The sequence below is a fragment of the Ursus maritimus genome, unplaced genomic scaffold (genome assembly GCF_017311325.1).
Source record: "Ursus maritimus isolate PB19 unplaced genomic scaffold, ASM1731132v1 scaffold_4, whole genome shotgun sequence".
In the NCBI taxonomy this organism is placed as follows: Eukaryota; Metazoa; Chordata; class Mammalia; order Carnivora; family Ursidae; genus Ursus; species Ursus maritimus.
Window position 1 is genome coordinate 82920447 of NW_024426552.1, and position 23782 is coordinate 82944228.

Here is a 23782-nt window from a genome sequence, read left to right on the forward strand (position 1 = left end):
CTTAGAATTCCATTTCCCTTCTCTTTTGAGACCACAAAGGCAATAGCATCGTGTCAGCCACTGCAGAGCTGCAAAAGTGTTTCTTTTTTATTTCTATTTTGTACTTGAAAATTAAATTTAATTATTCCTCAACATGTCAAAGGCACTCATCAAGTTAGGCTGGTTTATGCTGAGCAGAAACTGTGAATAAGATTTAATTTGGAAATACTTGTTTCCGAAAATCTTCCTGAACTCTGAGGAAGAATTACTATTTGTGGAATACATATGGGAAACCTACTGTGCTGACTAAGAAATGCCATTTGAGGTGGAAAAGCTGTGAAATGCACTGCACCTATTAATTCCACCACATAGTAAATCTTTCACTGAAAAGTTATGCACTATAAAGCTTTGTCCCTAGGAACCAGCCCCCAGGAAGTTATGATTGCATTAAAGGAGGCAGTAGGGATTTACGGAACATATCAACCTTATCAAATTTGATAGAATGCTTTCAAAAGAAAAAAAGATTGCTGACAGGCAAAAATGTGGTCATCATGCATGTTTGGGCTGTTTTGAAACTGTTGCATAAAATACTGGAAGAAAATATGTACTCAGGGTATAATAAGTTGTTTTGAGTCTCAGTTACTTTGATGGCCAAAAAATAAATGCAACTGAGGAAAGAAAGAAAGGGGATATGGGAGCAGGAGATATGCTGGTAGTTGAGCCCACACAGACTTTGCTGTTGGGTGGCTTTGAATCTAATTCTTAGTTCTACAGTTTACTATGTATCCTTGAGTAAGTTAATTACCCATCATAAGCCATAGTTTCCTCATCTGTAAAATGAGGAAATGATACTGTTGGATGGTCATGAGGATTAAATGAGATAAAATATGTAAATTTCTCGTAGGTAAGAGGCCAATACATGGCAGTTCTCGTGTTTCTTGGTTTGGTTGTTGCATTGTTTGGGGAGTGAATGGAAGCGGTAAGGAAGCAGGATCTAAAAATGATTTCAATGAGGACAAATGTGATTCTGATGGGACAGGCAGAGCATGTCTGGGAGATGAGGATCTGACATCAGTTTCAAACACATAAAATTCCAGGTGCATGTAGGACCAAAGAACTGGACACACATTTCTTTAGTCTTTGACATGAAAGTTATTATCAGGAGTTAGATAAAGGAAATCTTTAAATCAGCCAAATACTTTTAAAAAGGAGAAGAACTCCAGTAGATTTATGCCATTCCCTAATAAAAATGTGAAAAACATAGAGGAATTGTATAGTAGTCAGGGTTCTTCAGAAAAAAGTCATGGGAGCTGAGAAGTCCCATGATCTGACATCTGCAATCTAGAGACCGAAATAGGCTGGTGGTATAGTTCCAGTCTGCATCTAAAATTCTGAAAACCAGGAGAATTAATGGTGCAAGTTCTAGTCCAAGTCTGAAGGCCTGGGAACTGGAGAGCCAATAGTGTAACCAATCAGTCAGGCAGAGAGAGAATTTTCCCCTTTCTCCACAGTTTGTTCTATTTAGTCCTCAATGGATTAGCTGATGCCTGCCCACACTGGGGAGGGCAATCTACTCAGTCTACAGATTCAAACACTATTCTCTTCCCGAAAAACCCTCACAGATATATGCATTAATAATGTTTAATCAAATATCTGGGCACCTGTGACCCAGTCAAGGTGATACATAAAATTAACATTTTCAGAATGTATATAGAATCCAGAGGAGTTGTGGGCACCTGGGTGGCTCAGTCAGTTAAGCATCTGACTCTTGATTTCAGCTCAGTTCATGATCTTGGGGTCATGAGATTGAGCTCCGACAGGCTTTGCACTCAGCACGGAGTCTGCTTCAGATTCTCTCCCTCTCTCTAAGCTCCTCCCCTCTCTCTATTTCTCCCTCTCTCTCTCTCCCTCCCTCCCTCTCTAAAATAAAAATAAATGAAATCTTCTAAAAAAAAGAATCCAGGAGAATTATGACTGGTGACAAAGTTAGAGGAGTCCACATTTCATAAACAGATACCAGGAAAAGGGAATTTGACTTTTCTAAACACTTTTATGGTTGTAGTAATAGGTACTAGCAATAACATTGTTTATAGTAATGAGAAAAAAATCCTTTATATTAGTTAATTTCTTCACCATAGGCAAAAACGCATTAGTATCTAATATCTTAGGTATGCAGCCCTATGAGGTGGTCAAGGCCAATCATATTATCCTCAACTTACAGATGAGGAAAACAAAGCTAGGAGAGGTAAAATGGTTTGCATGAGCTCATTCAGCTAAAAGTAGGAAAACACAAAAAGCATAAAAGTTCATCTGACTCAGCCCAGCATCCTCAACACCACACCAACTGCCTATTATTATTACTAAATATTTAAAATTAATAAATTTTAAAACAATATGTTCTTTTCTATGACCTCCATCTATCATAAAACAAATTTTCAAATAGCATTTAAAAATATCCTGTTTATAACAAATGTTACTTTTGGGACATCAGTTAGTTTGGTGCAATCCCCCTTGCTACTTATCTAACGAGGTTAGAATTTCCCATAAATAACATGCCAAAGTCTTGATACCTAAAGTAATTACATGCCATGTCAATCGCTATCTCTTACTTCTTGCCACTGCTGCCCCTACTTCAATGCACAACCTTGCAGGGACAGAAAATAGCCATGTTACTAGACTTTGAAGATAAAATGATGAAGTGCCAAAAGGAGGTGACAGATTATGAATGGGTATCATTTATTCACATCTCAGGACAATATCTATAGACTCTAAGAATTCTGATAGCAATTTCTTAACACCGTTTACTGACAATAGCATCCATATTTTGGGTTTGTATTTCTGACTGCTGAAATGTCGCAGGGAGATTAAGGACACACAGATGTACACACACACAATTATAACTAGTTTTGGCAGCTACCATATCTCGTCTATGAAGAAAGGGCAGCAGTTGATTACAAATATAGTTATAGGTAGTAGTGTGGTTGTTTTTGTTCAGAAAAGTTCATGCTGGTGAAATGACTTTTAGTTAAAAACCTGGCTACTTTGTACTTTATATTTAGGAGACTTAAGTGTTACACTTACTACTTACTATTTTAATTCATTTTCTATCTTCCACAGCTTTTAAATTGGACCATTTTATCCACTTCAGTGAAAATAAAAAGCAAAAACGCTATTTACTTTTCTTTGTCTCTCCTTCTTGCTGTATCATCTTACACAATAATTGTGCCAAATATTCTCAATATTATTACTTATTGACTTCTCTGCATGGCTATGTGCCTTCTTAAATGTTTATATAATTACACACATATGTTACAGAGCCTAAATTCACATGACAGACTGATAGGGATTTTAGACACTACCTGATTGAGGCATGACCAAAGTTCCCTCGTTTTATAAAGAAAACTAAGGCTCAAGGAGTCAGGTGACTTTCCTAAGATTACATAGCTAGCCAGTCAGAATTGGCATAAGAACTTAGCTTTTAATCCAAGGTTTTTCCACTTTGCTTCTATAAAGACCATAAATGTAGATGTTAGTATTTTTCATTAATTAACATTTAGCAAAAGGCTATGATTCTTCTCTCAACGTAAGTTGATAGTTTTCCTCTTAGGCATAATGACTTTTCCTGCATATTACCCAGCAATTGACCACTTACGTGTGAAGGCTGAATTTTACCCAGATTTACAACATTTAGGCAATCTAGCTTTTCATTTTGAGGCGGTTTTGTAGGGCCTGTCATTACGGCTATCTGTCCTCTCTGGCTAGACCATAATTTGACCTTTTGCATTGAAAATTAAATTAAAAGAATTTCACTGTCTACCCTCTATCACATATCATGCAAGCAATCTCTAGATTTTTCTATAATGATCACAAACCTCCAAAGCCTTCTTTGATAGCCCAAACAACCCTGGCCCCTGGAAGTGATATAACTTGTGTGGTAAAAAGGGTGAGCACAAGTATCTATAAGAAAAACTGTAGGACAGTTACACGAGAAGTGACTGAAGAAAATCATGGAGGAGCTCTTAAGCCCCATGGAGTTCTTTTACATCCGTCTTCTATAATAGAAGAGTAATAACACATGTCCATTTAGTGCTTGTACAAGTTCAAGCTTACATTTTTCTTCTGATCAAACATATTTCTGGTCTTGTTTACCATTCTTTTTCTCAAGGTTTTTCCTTGTTCATGTTTTACTCAATTATTGCCTAATGTGTTCCAGGCACTTTTCTAGGCATATTCAGATGAAGAAATATGGTGCCTGTCTTCAAGTAGCTCATTGTCTTATAAAAGTGACAGATTGGTAAACAAATATGCATCTTTATATTCCTAGTGAAAACAGTCCAAACTCCAAATGGCCTACAGCTTCAGCCCCTCTCATGTTACTCTTTGTGTTATGTTCCCCTTCTGGTCCATTGAGGTGTTTATCTTGCTTGAAAGCAATTATATCTTCTAACTGTTCTCTTTATGAGTGATCTATCATGAGGTGTGTTTAGAGCAGTGCAGGGCTTCTCAGCTTCATCTTGAAATTCAAAGTAATTGGAATAAGAAGTCCCCAAATTTGCTGTGGTCGTAAATATTTTATAAAATGTGGGAATTAAATGTTAATTGAAAACAAATATGAGCCTCTTGGTTTTAAAAATATTTTATAAAGAAAATTATTTTAAACTGTTCATTAAAATAATTTCATGTAAAAATACTGTAATGAGTCCCCATGTACCCATCGCTTAGCAACAATTACAACCAGTCTGCTATCCTTGTTTTATCTTTTTTTCTTTTCTCTCTTTTTTTTTTTAAGATTTTATTTATTTATTCGACAGAGATAGACAGCCAGTGAGAGAGGGAAAACAAGCAGGGGGAGTGGGAGAGGAAGAAGGAGGCTCCCAGCGGAGGAGCCTGATATGGGGACTCGATCCCAGAATGCCAGGATCACGCCCTGAGCCGAAGGCAGACGCTTAACTGCTTTGCCACCCAGGCGCCCCTCTCTTTTTTTTTAAATGGAAAGTGCTAGAGCATTTTAAAGCAATGCACAACATTATATCATTTCTCCCATAAAAACTTAATACCTTAATAGAAAGATTTTTCTTTTTTAAAAAAAGATTTATTTATTTATTTATTTATTTATTTATTTATTTATTTGAGAGAGAGAGAGAGAATGTGTGTGTGTGCACCAGGGTGGGGGGGAGGAGTGCAGAGGGAGAGAGAGTCTTAAGCAGACTCTGTCCTGAGCATGCCCGACCTGGGTCTCCATTTCACAATCCTGAGATCATGACCTGAGCCAAGACCAAGAGTCAGATGCCTAACAGACTGAACCACCCAAGTGCCCTTAGAAAGATTTTTCTTAAAACACATGCAAAAAGAATAACATTAACACACCCAACACAATTAACAATAATTCCTTAATATCATCTAATACCTTGTCTATGTTTAAGTTTCCCCAACCGTCTAAAAAACTGTCTTTTTACACTTAATAAGGGGCACACCTTGCAACTGGTAGATTGTTCTATTAAGTATCTTTTAATGGGTATCCGTGTACTTCCCACCTCCCTTTTTTAATATCATTTATTTTGGATAAAAACTGTGGAATTTCTTTTTTTTAATTTATTTTATTTTATTTTTTAGAGAGAGGGAGAGCTCGTGTGCATGAGCAGGGTGGGAGAAGGGGCAGAGGGAGAGAGAGAATCTTAAGCATGTTCCACTCTGGGTGGAGCTTGACGTGGCTCAGAACATGACCTGAGCCAGAATCAAGATTCAGGTGCTCAACAGACTGAGCCACTCAGGCGCCCCAAAACTGTAGAATTTCTTACATTCTGGATTTGGCTTATTGTATCTTTGCAGTGTAAATTAGCATACAATATTCCATTTCCCTTTTTTTCCCCCTTATAACTAGTACTTATATGTGCAGGCTTAATTAGATCAAGTCCTTTTTTCAGGGTTATCATATAGGGGGTGCTGTGTAATTTCTGTTGCATTACATCATGGCGCATAATATCTGTTTAGTTTACATTTGGTGACATTAAAATTAATTACAGGGCTCAGGTGGTGTCAGTTCAGATCCATTCATTAAAATTTTCCATTAATCATTCACCTAATGGTTTTAGCAGACACCGTTGATTGTAACCTAGATTCATTATTTCATTAGGTATTACGAAATAGTTATTTTATATCATTTAGACAAATGCATTTATTAGCTGTGATTCTTTTATTAAAGAAGGATTTTCCTTCACCAGTCATTTGGTGCCCTGAAATATAGTTAATACAGGAAAGGAAGGATAAATGCATGATCCTCTACCTTTATTTATCAATTTTCAGAATAATGAGTTGGTGCCCTATCTTGCTTTTCTGCTGGGTCTCTATGGTGGTTTAAAGTATTGCAATATTATTTTTCATTTTCATTTAGCACTTCTTTTAGCACTTCTTTATCTTATATGATTCCTTTTCTATGACATCTCAGTCTGCTTTCAAAAGGGAACTTTCTCTTAAGTTTTAAATCTTCTTAAGCCCGTAAGTCATGAATCTCCTAAAAATTCTTCTGTTTTGTATAAGTCAGTAAGGAAAAGAAGCCATGCTAGCTCTTTCAATCAATGGAAATGTAATCTAGAACACTGGTTACAAAAGTGGTGGGAGGTCTAAAGAAATACAAAGGGGAAGATATTAGTAACAGCAAGAGCTATTACCCATGTAGGCTGAAGGACACAAGGAAAGTGATGGTATGCAGTGCCCACAATAATGTTATCACTAAGGCCACTGGAGCACCTGCAACTGACGTTGGAGCCACTGCTATTATCACCACTGCAGGAAGCCTGGCACTCACATTGCCACTTATGCTGCAGGAACTCAAAAGACTCTGTCACTGTTGCTGTTGGAACCAGAGTACCTTAGCAATATGCTGATGGGGATGATAAAGCACTCCCTTCTGCCACTGCTGCTGGACTGAATGGTCTCAGAGGAACCGCGAGCCTGCATTTACTCTGTGCAGCTGTCACTGCCAAAGGAGCTACCAAAATCCTTAAATAGAAAGAGAAATGGCTTCTTTCCCTCCTGCTTCTCCGTCTAGTCTCCTACGGTGCTTTGCATTGATAGAACCAAAACCAGAAGAACCACACAGGCAAGGGGGTCTGTGAAATGTAGTTTTCAGGCTTCTATCTTCCTGCAATATACAGCAAAGCATGACACTGAAGAAACGAAGCTGGTAGAAGACGGACGAATGACCACACACACTTCTTTCGGTAAATCCATGATTGCAGAGGGAGCCAACTCCTCCAAGCGTTCACTAATACATGCAGCTGCAGATGTTTTTTTAAAGAAGTCCTATGACTTTCCTTGCTTACTATTCCATAAATAGGAAGTTTTGTGTCTGTCCGTCGTGATCTTATAGTTAAATAAGAGTTAAACTTAATTTAGAAATTACTGAGAGGATTTTAGTTTCAACTAAATGGCATAAAATTAAAAACTGTAAGTATTGACATCAGACCAATTTTGAGATCAAACTATCTGGGCCACCAAAAGGAACCAAAGCCATGGCCTTTAGTGGTAACTTCAGATCCATAAAATATCATAGATAGGATCTCTAAGGAAAGCCTTCCACCATAGTGGATCTCTGTTAAGTGATAGCTTGTGTCTGGATCTAGGTTGGGGGCCTTTCCAGATAATGAGTATACTGTTACTGAAGCCCCTCTGTAAACATGAGGGGAAGCCAAAGACATACCCTCAAATTCCTCACACTGTCTTTGTATCTGGATGCAGGTCACAAAACCTTTGTCTCTCATATAAATGTGTCAGTGACTGGGCTTTTTTCTTCTTAGTTACCTGGAACAAGACCACGGATCTCCCATCTTTTCCCCTTCATCTAATCAATGTTTTACCTTATAGACATTTCTCCAAATGCCTGGTAAATAGATGATACTTAGCTTTGTTTTCCAAGACAGCTAAAAATTTCCCCATTTATATACTCTCCTTTTTTCACTTTTTTTTAAAAGATTTTATTTATTTATTTGACAGAGAGAGAGGCAGTGAGAGAGGGAACCCAAGCAGGGGGAGTGAGAGAGGGAGAAGCAGGCTTCCCACTGAGTAGGGAGCCGTGGGGCTGGATCCCAGGACCCTGGGATCACTCCCTGGGCCAAAGTTAGCCGCTTAATGACTGAGCCACTGAGGTGCCCACCTTTTTTAGCTTTTTAAACAGGAATTAAAAAGGAGAAGTTTGGGATCTGTACTTATAAAATAACCCTGCTGAAAAACATACCTGTCCTATAATTACTATTTCAGCACTTGCCCTTACATGCTTCATTAGTTGTAAACAGCTATAAAATTTATTTTAAAATGTTCCTATCTATATGATGTATTAGTATTTGTTTTAGAAATTTTATGTAATAAATTAAATAATACAATAAATTTCTTTAATTTTAAATACAATGTTGTATTTAAATGCAATAAATTTCTTTAATTTTATTTATTGAAAAGGTAATAATTTCATATGATTAAAAATACAAAATATAAATATGGTAAATAGTTAAAAGCCTCCTTCCAATCTATGTCCTTCAGCCATTCAGTTCCTTTCCTCAGATTCAGCTTTTGTGTGTTTTTCCAAATATATTTTATGCATGATAGTATACCCATATATCTTGTTTTGCTTCTTGTTTTTTTCACTTACCAATATATATTGGAGATCCCTTCATATCGGTACATAAATAAATGTTAATCTGCCTGCACATGGGATAAATTCCTAGAAGTGGCATTACCAGATTAACTGTTATACCTTTTATAATTCTGATGGGTATTGCCAAATCATCCTCCATAGGACAATTTACACTCCCATCATCAATGTATGAGAGTATCTGTTTTCTCACAATCTCACCATCATAGCATGATAAGCTTTTGATCTTTGCCAGGTGAAAACACTGTCATATCAGTGTATTAAAATAAATTCTTTTATTATAAATGAAGATAAGCATTTCTGGGCTTTGTATTCTGTTCCACTGATCTGTGTCTATTCCTATGCCTTGTGATGTAACTATTATTACTTTAGAATATATTTACTATCTGGTAAGACTATTTCTTCCTTGTTAATCTTATCTTTAGTATACTACTTTAAAGCCTTCAGGACCTCAAGAGGTTTTGAAACTGCAGATCTAGGCCATCTTTTTCATATCTATTTAACAGGAAAGGCATTAGATGAGTCATAGTCCATGCAAGCATGGAGTCAGTATCCAATGTCCAGGCTTTTTTGCTGGATGCAGAGAAAATCCCAGTAAACTGGTGATTTAAGATGATGACTTTTTAGTCATTGTAATTTAAGAAATTTGGAGAATGTTAAATAAATATTGCTGTATAAATTTGTTCTCCACTCTGCCTCAAACTAAAGCAAGAAATGAAGGAGTTACCGTTTCAGAGAGTCAGGTAGGAAAAGACAGCACAGATAAAGGAAGAAAAATAGATCTAGCATTGAATCTAGAGCATGACACCAAGATCTTGAATCAACACTACGTTTATGAAAATGGAGCCAGAGACAAGTTACCCGTCTACTACATTGTATGCCTATTTGGGTAATCTTCAGTCATCTTTCCTAGTTTGAGTATATGCATGATTCAGCTTCAACTCTGATTTATTAAGTTGTTACTGTCTGCTCTGGGAAAAAAGAAAGATAGAGACACTCTTAAAATCCTTATAAAACCCTGGAGTAAACTGCCTCAGTGAAAATCCTGTTTGTCACTTACTAGCTGTGGGACTTAAGCAAGGTACAGTAACTCTCTGTGCATCCCCCTCCTCCTACCCCATTTTCCCTGTCTGTAAAATAGAAATAATAATAGCCCTGCTTCATCAGGTTGTCTTGAGAACTAAATGAGATCATATGCCGGCACTTAGCACAGCATGTGTCCCATATTAGATACCAGATAAAGTTATTGTTAACTATAATGATGATCATCATATCATTTATTTTAACAACTATATGATGAGAATTTATTTTTATTTTCACTTTACAGAAACCAAGGTTTTATGTCTTTCCCAATTTCCATAGCTAGGCTGTTGCTAGAAGGGTGAGATTTTAACCCTGTTTGAGTACATTCCAAAAAAGCCAACTGTCTGTGGCTCTAAATCCTAAAATTATGTTTTCTAAATCTAATAGTGACCACTGTAGAGATCTTCCAACTCTTCTTGTGCCTCTTCTATTGATTACTTCTCCAGGCAAGATTGACTCACTCTACTGACCCAAAATCCTTTGTCACATTTAAAACAGACCTATATTCCCTTCCCTCAGCACTTTATTATATATCTTCAGTCATTCTTTCTAAACAGTGAAACATAATACCACTAGTTGTAATCGTATCTTAGAATATCTAATCAATTTTGAGGCAAAGCCCTGAGGCTTTTCACTGAGGTCTTCAGTATTCTTTTCTTTGTTCACACTCCTTAACAAAGTAATGAAAATGATATCACCACTGAGTTTTAACACCAAAAGGACTGTCTTATTCAGTCTTGTGTTCCTTGCTATACCCACAGCAAATAAATCTTCCCCTTTATAGATGAGGAAATTCAGCATCAAAAAATGACTAAATCCTCTAAGCTCTTGTCTAAGGTGGAGTTGAGGTAAGCCCTGGAAAGTGTCAGCCTTCCATTTTCTAGCCAGTAGAATATATAACTTGGCTTGTTGACCTAGAAAATGCTGGGCCACATGTAATGTAATCTTCTGAAGTAGTTCAAGAAACTGACTTGGTATTTCAGTCCCGTGTTAAGCATAAGAAGATGACCTGGCCTCTAAGAGCTCCATGTGAAATGATAGATGTAGGAACATATGATTAAATGATCAGTTTTTTAAGGTTTATGTTTTGGGATGTTTTGCAGTTTTCTTCTCTCTCTCTGTCTCTGTCTCTTTCTCCTCTTATTCATTTATCAGTCCATTCCACCAAACTTCTGGGGAAAATATGGCTAAGAGTAATTAGCCTCCACTGACTCAGCATCACAGGACACCACTGGAACCTTACCTGGAAGTTTTTATAAAATCTTGGAGGAAATAGAACAGAAGGAGTCAAAGATACAAACTCAACTCAAACTGGTCAAGTAACTGGGAACTTATTGGCTCACACAAATAGAAGTCTACAGCAGAGCAGAATAAGTACCAATTTCTGGACTAGGTGCCACTTTTCCAGTGAATCCAGCAAAAATCCCAGGATTCATTCTAATTGAACCAACTTTGTCCACATACATATCCTTGAATAACTGGTCCCAAAGAAGGGAATGTACAGTTTTGCCAGGTCTTAGAGTTGGAGTTAAAGTCATATTTCCACCCCACCCCACACCATGCCCAAAACCAAGTGAACAAAAAGTAAAGAAGTGGTATTTTTTATATGTGATGAAAATGGCATTACCAGAAGAGGGAAGGGATGCCAAGCAAGCAAAAACAGATGTTTACCATATATGATAAAAAATGTGGTGAAACATATTCCACTGTTTAATTCATTCATTCAAAGATTAAGAGAACAAGAAATATGAAAAGCATAGTCTACCCTCAGAGAAATCATAGCCTTTTAAAATAATTGTATCAATATGTTATTATGATATGTTAGGTTCAATTAAAGGTACACAAACAAAATAAGCTATGAAAATACATACTAAGTGTATCAGTTATATTCACAGATGCCTTGGCTATGATTTTGTTATTAAATTTCACTTTAATATCCACCAGTCCACCAGTAACATGCGAGCACACATAAGTGTAGAGAAAACCAAAACAGAGACCTCACTCATAATTCTCGCTAAGGCAACTAGCCTTAATTTAGATGTGTCTATAATCTAATATGGAATTAACAGCTGACATAGTGTTTCTTCATCATCTGCCACTGCTTGATGCTTCTAGAAAAAAAATAAGCTGGCGGCATCCACTGAGAATTTGTTAACTTCATACACTGCAATTTACTTTTTGATGTACAATGCCGCAACTACTATTAAATTTCATACTATGGCAGGTAGTTATTTATTAGATAGGGAACTGCTCTCTTTAAAAAATGTCTTTCACTTTTCCACCACTTGGGTAGAACTGCAGTTTAATTGAAAATTAGTCCAGTCAATCTGCTGTGGGCTCCTGAGAAATAATTTGTGTGAATAACTACCATCAGGAACTTCCCCAAGGAAAAGCTTTCATCAGGGCTGAGAACACTTTCTGATGATTCTAATAATTACCTTTCTTTGAGTTACTGGCTCACCGGTATGGTTGTCATAAAGTGCTTTGCTGATTTTCTTTCATGCCTCTTGCCTTTATAGACCCCACAACAGAAGGAGAAAACTGTTTGGTCAGGACATGAGTGTTTACTAAGTACTGCTTTGCATGAAATGTTTATTGAAATGTTTATAAAACAAACCCGGAAAAATATTCCTCTAGAATGTATTAGGACATGGCCCCAATTCGTGCTTTTATGTCGCTAAAGAATTTTCTGTGATATGGTTGTAATGGGTAATGATTTCAGGAAACATAACTATTGCCATGTGTCTTAAAGATATCTTAGTGAAACAAATGTTACTTAGTTTAATTGCCCCTGAAAGCAGAGCCAGAAATAAGAACCAGAGTTCTAGTAGTTTATTTAGGATGTGATCTTAAGAATCAGGAATGACGGAGTGTGAGAGTGAAGTAGGGAAGAGAAGAAGTCAATGTAAGTGTTTTGTCAAGGTTGCTGTTGGGAGCATTGGGATCTCAATTTTACTGGGATTGTGATAAATGTATAAACTACTTCCCAGATTTCTCTAGCCAAAGGATAGGAAGCTGGGGCAGTTATCCACTGGCTCCTCCTGTTCAATACTATACTTAATAAAAGTGGGGAGAACATCCTTGTCTTATTCCTGATCTTTGAGGGAAAACTTTCAGCCTTTCATCATGGAGTATGATGATGTTAGCTGTGGGTTTGTCATATATGGCCTTTATTAAGTTGAGTGATAGTCCCACTAAACCCACTTTTTGGAGAGTTTTTTTCATAAATGGATGTTGAATTTTGTCAAATGCTTTTTCTGCATAGATTGAATTGATCATATGATTTTACCCTTCATTTTGTTAATGTGTTATATACCACATTGACTGATTTGCAGATGTTGAACCAACGTTACATCCTTGGAATAAATTCCACTTGATCATTGTATATTATCCTTTAAATTTATTATTGAATTTGGTTTGCTTTATTGTGCTGAGAAATTTTGCATCTGTGTTCGTCAGGGATTTTGGTGTATAACTTTTTCTTGTGACATCCTTGTCTGGTTTTGGTGTCAGGGTAATGCTAGTTTCATAAAATGAGTTTGAAAAAGTTCTCTTCTCTTCTATTTTTTTCTTTTATTTTGAGAATTATTGGTATTAATTCTTCTTTGAGCATTTGGTAAAATTTACCAGTGAAGCAATCTGGTTCTAGAATTTTGTTTGTTGAGAGATTTTTGATTACTGATTCAGTCTCCTTACTAGTAATCAGTCTGTTCAGATTTTCTGTTTCTTCATAATTCAGTCTGGTAGATTGTATGCTTCTAGGAATTTATCCATTTTTTCTAGGTTGTCCAATTTGTTGGCATATAATTATTCATAGTCATCTTTCATGATCCTTTGTATTTCTGTGGTATCACTTTTAATATCTCTTCTTTCATTTCTCATCCTTTCGAGCCCTCTTTTATTCTTGTGGTGGTGGTGTTTTTAATCCATTCAGCCAGGCTTCCAGATTTTCATATAATTGGGATCACAGAGATGTAGTTTTTTCCAGATTGGTTTCTCTCCCTCAGTAATATGCATTTAAGATTGCTATGTGTTTCTTTGTAGCTTGATAGCTCATTTATTTTTATCACTAAATAAGATTCCATTGGATGGATATACCGCAATGTACATTTATCTATTCACCTATTGAAGGGGATCTTGGTTGTTTCTAGTTTGGGGTAACTATAGATAAAGCTGCAACAAATATTTATGTGCAGGGTTTTGTGTGCACATGTGTTCAACTTATTTCAGCAAATACCTACAAGTGCAATTGTTGGATCATATAGTAAGCCTATATAGTAGCTTTGTACGAAACTGCCAAACTGCCTTCCCAAGTGCCGAACCACTTTCTATTCCCTCCAACAATGAATCAGAGTTCCTATTGTTTCACATCCTTCCCAGAATTTGGTGTTGTCACTATTTTGGAATTAGAGGTGGTATCCCATTATTGTTTCAATTTAAAATTCACTGATCACATGTGATGATGAATACCTTTTTGTATGATTATTGTGTCTCCTCTCTTTTCTTTCTTGGTTAGATTAACTAAGTTTTATTATTTTGTTGATCTTTTCAAAGAAGCAACTTTTGGCTTCTTTGATTTCTGGTTTTCGAATTCACTGATTTCTTCTCATTTTTTTCTCATCTGCTTGCTTTCACTTAAACTGCTCTAGTTTCTGTAGGTGGAAACTTACTCATTTTAGATCTTTCTTCTTTTTTAGTATAATTATTCAATGCCATAAATTTCCCTGTAAACAGTGCTTTTGCTGTATCCCACAAATTTTGATATTTAGTTTGAAATATTTTAAATTTCTTTTATGTCTTCTTTCATCCACTTGTTATTTAGAAATGTGGTATTTAATCTCCAATTATTGTGGGATTTTTCAGCTATCTTTCTGTACACTGTGATCTGAGAGCATATTTTATCTGACTTCTATTTTAAATTTGTTAAGATGTGTTTTATCATCTGGAATGTAGTTTATCTTGAAAGTTCTGTGTGAATTTGAGTCTGCTGTTGTTGTATGAAGTCTTCTATACATGTCAATTTGATCTAATTGATTGATGATCCTATTTGATTCAACTGTATTCTGCTGCTTTTCTGACTGCAGAATCTGTCAATTACTGAGAGAGGGATGTTGAAGTCTTCAACTACAATAGTGGATTTGTCTATTTCTCCTTGCAGTTCTATTGGTTTTTGCCTCATGTATTTTAATACTGTGTTGTTAGGTGTATATACATTAAATATCTTGATATCTTCTTATAGATTTGACCCCTTTATTCATTGTACAATACCCGTCTTTATCTGATAATTTTTCTTATTCTGAAGTCTGCTTTGTCTGAAAATAACTGTATCAGTTTCTACTTATTAGTGTTAACATGGTATATCTTTCTCCATTCCTTTACTTTTTAATCTGTCTACATATTTATATCTACGGTGAGCTTCTTGTAGTAAACATATAGTTGGGTATTTTTTAATCTGTTTTAACAATTTCTTTTAATTGGTGTATTCACATTTTAAGTAGTTATTGATATAGTTGGATTAATATCTATCATATTTGTAACTCTTTTCTATTCTTTCTACTCTTGTTTGTTTCTTGTTTTCCCCTCTTTGTCTGCCCCCTATGGTTTTAATTGAACATTTTAATTCCATTTTCTCTCCTCTTCTAGCATATCAATTATACTGTATTAAAGTTTTTTAGAAGTTACCATAGAGTTTGCAATATACATTTACAAATAATCTAATTCTACTTTCAAGTAACACTATACTACTTCACAGATAGTGCACTACCTTGTAACAGGTGTTTTCAACTCTTCCCTCCTATCCCTTGTAACACTGCTGCCATTCATTTCACCTATCCATATCCTATAATCACTGGAAACGTTGTTGCTATCTTTGCTTTGAATAAATAATAATCTATTAGATCAATTAAGAATTAGAAAGTTGTATGTCAATTATACTTCAATAATAAAAAAAGAATTAGAAAAATAAAATATTTTCCTTTACTTTCATTTATTTCTTCTCAGATATTTCTCCTTTCTTTATGTAGATCTGAGTTTTGGACCTATATCATTTTGTTTTTCTCTGAAGAACTCTTAATAAATCTTGTAGGATAGGTTATGTAATAGTGAATCCCTCAGGTTTTGTCTGAGAAAGTCTTTATTTCTCATTCACACTTGAATGATGATTTCACTGGATACAATTTTTTTTAAATTTTGTGTTGGTAGTTTTTCTTTAAAAACTTTAACTATATCACTTTACTCCTATTTTATTTGCATGGTTCTTGACTAGAAGTCTGTCATTCTTATATTTGTTCCTCATAGCTAAAATGTTATTTTTTCCTCAGCTTCTTTCAAGATTTTCTCTTTGTTTTTGGTTTCTGAAGTTTGAATATGGTATGCATAGATGTAGTTATTTTTTGATATTAATCTTATTTGATATTCTATGAGCTTCCTGGATCTATGGTGTGGTATCTATCATTAATTTTAAAAAATCTATAGCCATTGTCATTTCAAACATTTCTTCTATTCCTTTCTTTGCTGTCTTTGCCATATTCCAATTTTATCTGTGTAACTGTATATACAGTTCTTGGATATTATGTTTCTTTTTTTATTTATTTTATTTTTGTGTGTGTGGTTTTTTTTAAGATTTTATTTATCTGAGAGAGAGCGAGAGAGCACAAATGGAGGGGAGGGGCAGAAGGAGAGGAAGAATCTTGTAGGCTCAGCAGGGAGCCTACACAGGGCTCAGTCCCAGGACCCCAAGAGCATGACCAGAGCCAAAGGCAGATGCTTAACTGACTGAGCCACCCAGGCACCCCAGTGTTTCTTTTCTTTAAATTGTTCTTTTCTCTCTGCCTTTCAGTTTGGAATATTTCTATTGATATGTCTTAAAGGTCACAGATTCTTTCCTCAGCAGTGTCCAGTCTCTTAATGAGACCATTAAAGGCATTTTTCATTTCTTTCATAGATTTTGTTTTCTAGCGTACGTTTGATTTTCTTAGAATTTCTTTCTCTTTGCTTACCGTATTCATCTGTTCTTATATGTTATCTACTTTTTTCCCTTGGAGTCCTTACTGTATTAACCATAGTTATTTGAAATTCCCTACCTAATAATTCTAAAATCTGTACCGTATCTGAGTCTGTTTCTGATATTTGCTTTTCTTTTCAGAATGTGTGTTTCCTTATTTTCAAAAACACCTGGTAAATTTTTGGTGAAAGCCAGATATGATATATTGGGTGATAGGAGCAGGTAATATGGCTTTTGGTGAGCTTTTATGATAATATGCCTCCTAGGAGATAGGCTATATTTAATGTTTGCTGTTGCTGCCGTAGTCTTCAGTTTCCTCTAGTTTTTTTTTTTTTAAGATTTTATTTATTCGACAGAGATAGAGACAGCCAGCGAGAGAGGGAACACAAGCAGGGGGAGTGGGAGAGGAAGAAGCAGGCTCCTAGCGGAAGAGCCTGATGTGGGGCTCGATCCCATAACGCTGGGATCACGCCCTGAGCTGAAGGCAGGCGCTTAACCGCTGTGCCACCCAGGCGCCCTGGTTTAGTTTTTTTTTTTTTATTCCCACTTGTCTTTTTGTTTAAGTAAGGTCTTCTTAAATTGAGTCCGTGTCTTATAGGTCTCTCAGTTATAATCTATTGATATTATACTGGAGTCCTGTTGATGTGATGTTCAGGTATTGTGGAAGAAACATTTTCTACAATCTTAATATGAAATCTCATTTTTCTAGTAGGCCTAAGTCCCTGGGCTTCAATCATGCTTCTTACCTTCCCCCCCCCCCCCCCCCCGTCTTTTCCCCCTTACCAGTAATATAGGAAGGCTAGAGGGAGCTGGATGTGGCCTAGTGCCCCATCTTAGGTCAGAGAAGACTCTGGTAATGTAGTTTCCCTTGAAGGGCAGGCTTTTGTTATAGAGAAGCTCTGGGAATATTTCAAAATGGTTACTTTTTCTCTCCCCTTGCTCTAAACACAGAAGGGAATTTTTCTCTCATCTTAAAGGCAAGAATCTGGTGAGATTGCTAGAGGTAAAATCCATGAACATGTCAGGGGTCTCTCTAACACTGAGCCTAGAGGAGTATTTAACTCTCAAGCTAGTCCATACCCAGTCTCCAGAAATTCATCAAAATTATCATGTGAGTGTTCCTACCCGTTTATGGCTCCAGTGCCTTCTGCCTCAGGTAAACTGATTTCAGCTGTGATTCTCTGTACTCACCAGTGTTTCCAGATTTGGGTGTGGCAGTTTGCTTTGTAACTTCAGTTCTTTGATGGATCTAAGAAAAGTGATTGCTTTTCAGCTTGTTCAGTGTTTTTCTTGTGGTGAGCTGTGGAATGACAACTTCCAAGCTTTTTTACATGTCAGAGCTCAAAAAACATATTTTAACACCTTTATTGAATTGTGTTTCACATATTATAAAATTCACTTATTTCAAGTGTACAATTGAATGATTTTTAGCAACTTTACTGAGTGGTGCAACCATCATCATAAGTCAGTTTTAGAGTATATTCATCTCCCAGTTGGGGAATATACTTTTGATAACTCTAACCCTTTCATAGAAATCCTCCCGCATATCCAGACCTAAATGATTTTCTCCAAAGGTTTACTCTATCTGGTAAAATACTCTCTGCTAGAACTCTCCTTTCTCCCAGTCTTGTTTAACTCTGAGATTGGATTTAGAGTTAGAAGAGCTACCCTATGATCCAGCCATTGCACTACTGGGTATTTACCCCAAAGATACAGACGTAGTGAAGAGAAGGACCATATGCACCCCAATGTTCATAGCAGCATTGTCCACAATAGCTAAATCATGGAAGAAGCCAAGATGCCCTTCAACAGATGACTGGATTAAGAAGATGTGGTCCATATAGACAATGGAATATTACTCAGCTATCAAAAAGAACAATTTCTCAACATTTGCTGCAACATGGACGGCACTGGAGGAGATAATGCTAAGTGAAATAAGTCAAGCAGAGAAAGACAATTATCATATGGTTTCTCTCATCTATGAAACATAAGAACTAGGAATATAGGTAGGGGAAGAAAGGGATAAAGAAAGGGGGGATAATCAGAAGGGGGAATGAAGCATGAGAGACTATGGACTCAGAAACAAACTGAGGGCTTCAGAGGGGAGGGCAGTGGGGGAATGGGATAGGCTGGTGATGGGTAGTAAGGAGGACACGTATGGCATGGTGCACTGGGTGTTATACGCAACTAATGAATCATCAAACTTTACATCAAAAAAATAAAAATAAAAAATTTAAAAATAAAAAATAAAAAAGCAAAAAAAAAAAAAAGAAGATTCCATGTTACCACTTACTGTCTTTATCATGTTAGGCAATTTACTTAAACTTTGGAGAATTTCCTGAGGAAAGAGAGCAGAAATTATTTATGCTGATATTTGCTGCAACTAGCAAACTAGTGGGCACATAGGTGATGATCAATAAATATTTGTGAATATATGAATCTGGAATCACTTTCTTCATGAAATGGTGAGATTGAACAAGAGTAGGAAGTGTGTTCATGGATCTATGTATACAGTTTTGAGAGGTATAGGAATGTCCTGATACTATATAAAAATTTTGGGGGGAATAGCCTTCATGAAATTTTCAAAGAATTTAAGGCAATTTAGTGAAGAAGAGGGTGGACAGAAGAGGCAGGTCTGATGTGGAGAGAAGGTGCTGAAAATCTCCCTCCTTCCTATCCTGTACATTGGAACTTACTTTGATTGATAGGCTGTCATTCATCACTCGAGCGTGATTTTGCCTTGAGCATAACTTGAATTTGATGAATGCTTTGTTGTTCTGACAGATGTTTTATCGTTCTTGCTGTACATAACCTTTCCTCAGGCCAGCTTCTGTAGCATTTCCACATGTCCTCACTCAGCCGTGAAGTCATTGCTAGCACCTAGACTCTTGACAGATTGGATTTATGCTTAATCAAAAATTTTTTACTCACTCATACCAAATACACACACACACACACACACACACACACGAAATTATATATACATATATATACACATAAATATATTACTAGTAGGTAGTCAATAAATATTTATAAAATTAATGAACAAATGCATAAATAAATCTTTGCTGGCTTAAAACATTTAGCTTAATGGAGTGACTAACACTTCATCATGCATCATATCTATTTTAAATAATTCTTTTCCCCCTTGCCCCAGCCCACACAGGGTAAGATATAGAGCAGTAGGAGCATAGGATAGGGACAGATGTATTTAGGGATATAAGACATCAAGATCATAAGAAGAAATTTTCATTGCTTGAACCCTGAAATACCAGGAACCACAATAAGGTATTCTCTCCTGGATTGTGATGACAGGCTGGTAAAACAGGTAAAGCATGATTATACTTATTTTTCAGAGAAATTAAAACCAAGTGAAAGTAACAAACTTGCCCAAGGTCATAAAGCTAGTAAGTGGTATAGCCAAGACACGAATCCAGTGCAAATTCCAGTTTAGCACACACCTAGCCTTCATTTTACGCAAGGCCTATTCAGACTAAATCTAGGGTTTCATCCACAGGGATGGCCCAGGTTGGCCCACAGAAATAAAACAAAGGAGAGGAGTTCTTTAGTTTTTGGCTGCATTGTAGGCTATCTCTGAGAACTGAGCTGAGATATGGTCATGGCAAACAAAGACTTCCGACTCAGGTATTTTATGCTAAAGAGTCCTGTAAAACACCTGGGAGTTCAGTCTCAATAAGAAAAGCACTTAGCTGCTGAACCCACAACTTCTCCTCATTTTCATTTGACATTCTTAAGTAAGATTGATTTGCTAGTAGTATGTAAGTGGTGGGTTCTGAAATGAACTTACTCATAAATGGAGAAGTCATTGGTATTCTAGGAGAGCCTTCTACCAGTCTGTATGGCTGGGATAGAAGGACCAGGACACAAAATGGAATTGGTGGGAATTCCTTCCCCATCAAAAAAATATAAGTTATTATCCTTGATAAATCAGGATCAAAAATCTGGGCCAATATTTATTAAACCATAGAATCCCCACAATCTGCAGAAGGGCCCCCTGAGTCTTTGACTGAGTCCTGATATGCACATATGTGAGAGGGAAAGAGAGTGTTTTAAGAGGATCCCCAAGATGAGACAACTTGGCAGGATGTTAGAAAGAGTCACGAAATTTTCATGGAATCCTACTTCTGAAAAATGTTATATACATCCACATGTCTACAGCATACTATTTATAATGGAAGAACACTGAAAATATGTCTAAAAATTAGGTGATAATTGTGTAAGTTGTGTTGTATAAAATAGATGACAATCTGGGGTCTTTGAACCCAAAGAATCTATGAACCTTGATGCTATACAGTAAATTTTGAGGACATATGTATTTGGGGACATTCAGAGGTTTTCAATTCTATACACATTGAAATCATCTGGGGTTTTTTATTTTTTTTAATACTGATGATGTGACCCAACTCCTGATTAAGCAAATCTGAATTTCTGAAGATGAAGTCTGGACAGCAATATTTTTCAAGCCCCTGTGTTACTCTGGAACACACTGAGGGATGAGACTCACCAGAGCAGAAGCATCAGCACTTAAATTCTCAAAGGGTTTTTCATTTAAAATATAAGAATTACTTTCATAAATAAAAACAGTATGCAGTCATAAAAATGCTTATTACAAAGTTTATGAACAACGTGGTAAAATACTTATAATGTTGGGAAAATGAAATGCTAAACTGTATATATACTGTGATTATTGTAACTACCTGAAGAACATATATAAAGGTGGAAGTCCTGAAAGAAAGTATGACAAAAGGTTGCCAAGAGTAGTTTTAGTTACTCATGAGTATTTTCTTTCTTTATTTCCAAATTTTTGGAATTCATATTTGGGAGGGGGGTGCCTTTGAAGGACACCCAGCAAATAGTGGGTAAGGAGACCCTAGTGGATTGCCGTCCTGTGGAGCCCTACAGTATCTGTAACTTCCTAACATTTCCCTTTCAGACTCAATATACCACTGAGTCAGTGCTGTCTTATTAAAACTAAAAAATAGGATGGCCTAACTTAAGGGTTTCCCTGCAGGATGTCTGCTTCTAACCTCTACCCTTTGCCATGACTTTTAGTCTTTCAGAGCTCCCAAATCAGAAGTTTCAGATCCAACATTTCTTTGGAATCACTATTATAGAATAGCTATTTTTCTTCCCTGAAGAGACCTAAATTAAAAGAGGAACATTTGGGATCCTAAACTCTTTTCCCACAGAATGTGGAAAATCTTGTGTGGAAGCTAAAAAATAGCTGATGCTAACCATAGCAAGGCACAAAGCATGCAACTTTTAACTACTGCAAGACGAATAGACTGATTATAACCTCTTTCCTGCTGGGCCCTAAGAACCTGTAGGCATTCTTTTTCAGAAGTTAGATAACAGCCCCTGTTGTTCCTTCTTTTAATTTCATAAAATAACAAATCCCTGTAGTCCTTAGTGATTTAGCCAAGTAAGCAATTACAGGAGATTGCTGGAACCATCTGCTTTTCCCCAATAGATTTGAAGATGAGAATGTGTATGTTCAGTATTTCATCCTTCCAAAAAGTCAATCAAACTCCTACTGCTTTGTAAGGTCATTGAGTACCTCCTGAAGACTCCTTCTAGAACTCTGGTTGGGAAGCGTCTTAAAACAGCAGTCCTGTTATATTAGGTCTCCTTTGGTTGCAAATGGCAGAAACCCCTCAAACTACCTTATGGATAAACAAACAAACAAAAATGATGGTAGGCGCTACTTAATAGCTCACATAACAAAAAGTCTAGAAGAAGGCTGGATGCAAGGTGTCATCAAACATCTCTTTCATTTTCTCAGCTATACTTTCCTCTATGTTAACTTTATTCACCACAGGCTCCCTCCAAGTGGAGGCAAAGATGTCTGGTCCTACCAAACTCCACCAACACTGGATATTATAAAACTTTACCGTAATCCCAAAGTAGTACTTTCTGATCCACTTTGTCACTTTCTATCCCCATACCCTGCTTGATTTGGTTTTATCACCTACCCTTTTCACTACCATAGACCATGTTTGCACTTTGATTTTAGCTCTTCTGTCATGCTGTCAATGTAAACATATGCTTGATTAAGTCAGAATTTTAGCTGTTTTATTCATGTGGTATCACTACTACTTACAGGAATCCATGGAATGTAGTAGTATATCAATAATGTTTTCCCTGAACTTACTTTTTCTCTATAGAGGTAAAATTTACAGAGTGAAATGCACAGATTATAAATGTACAGTTCAGTGAGTTTTGTTAAATGTATATAGCATGTAACCAATAGTCTATTCAGATATAGAATATTTTCATTACCTTATGAAGTTCTTAGTGCCTGCTTCCAATCATTACCCATTCCACATTGGCAACAATTCTTTTTATTTCTCTCCCCATAGGTTAATTTTAACTCTCTTAAACCTTATATAGTTGGAATTACACGGTATGTACCTCTCTATGTCCTTTCACTCAATATGTTTTTGAAATGTATCCATATTTTTGTGTGCATCAGAAGTTCATTCTTTATTTGTTAAAGGGTTTTATTCCCTTGTATGAATATTTACAAATTCCTGTTGATGGATATTTCAGTGATCTTCAGTTTTTAGCAATGATGAATAAAGCTTCTATAAACATTCTTGTACATATCTTTTGGCTTTAAGTAAAAACATATGAGTGAAATTGTTGGTAGATGTTTATTAAAAATACCAATCATCTTCCAAAATGGTTGTGCCATTTTATACTCCTACCAGTAATGTCAAGTGTTCCTTTTGTCATAGAATGTGACAACCTTTCCATGATGGTACTAATCTTTTAAATTTTAGCTATTTTGGTGGTTATATAGTAATATCTCATTGTGGTTTTAATTTGCATTTCACTGATGACAGTTATATTTACATGCTTATTGTCCATTCAGTATGTTCTTTTGTGAAATGTCTTTTTACATACTTGGACATTTTTAATGGGTTATCATCTTTATTGATTTTTTTATATCATGGAAACTTGTCCTTTGTTGTACATATGCATTGCAAATATTTTCTTGCAACCTGTGCCTTACTTCATCTTCTTACTAATATCTCTTGATGAGCAGAACT

At 36.1% G+C, this 23782-nt stretch overlaps 1 long non-coding RNA gene across 1 annotated transcript in view; it reads left to right on the forward strand.

Moving 5' to 3' along the window:
• Nucleotides 1-23155, forward strand: part of LOC103676111 — a 324895-nt gene extending 301740 nt beyond the window's left edge. Inside the window, exon 4 of the long non-coding RNA XR_005832234.1 lies at nucleotides 23090-23155. This is a non-coding gene — a long non-coding RNA (uncharacterized LOC103676111). The remainder of the gene's footprint in view (nucleotides 1-23089) is intronic.
• Nucleotides 23156-23782: the final 627 nt, after the last annotated feature.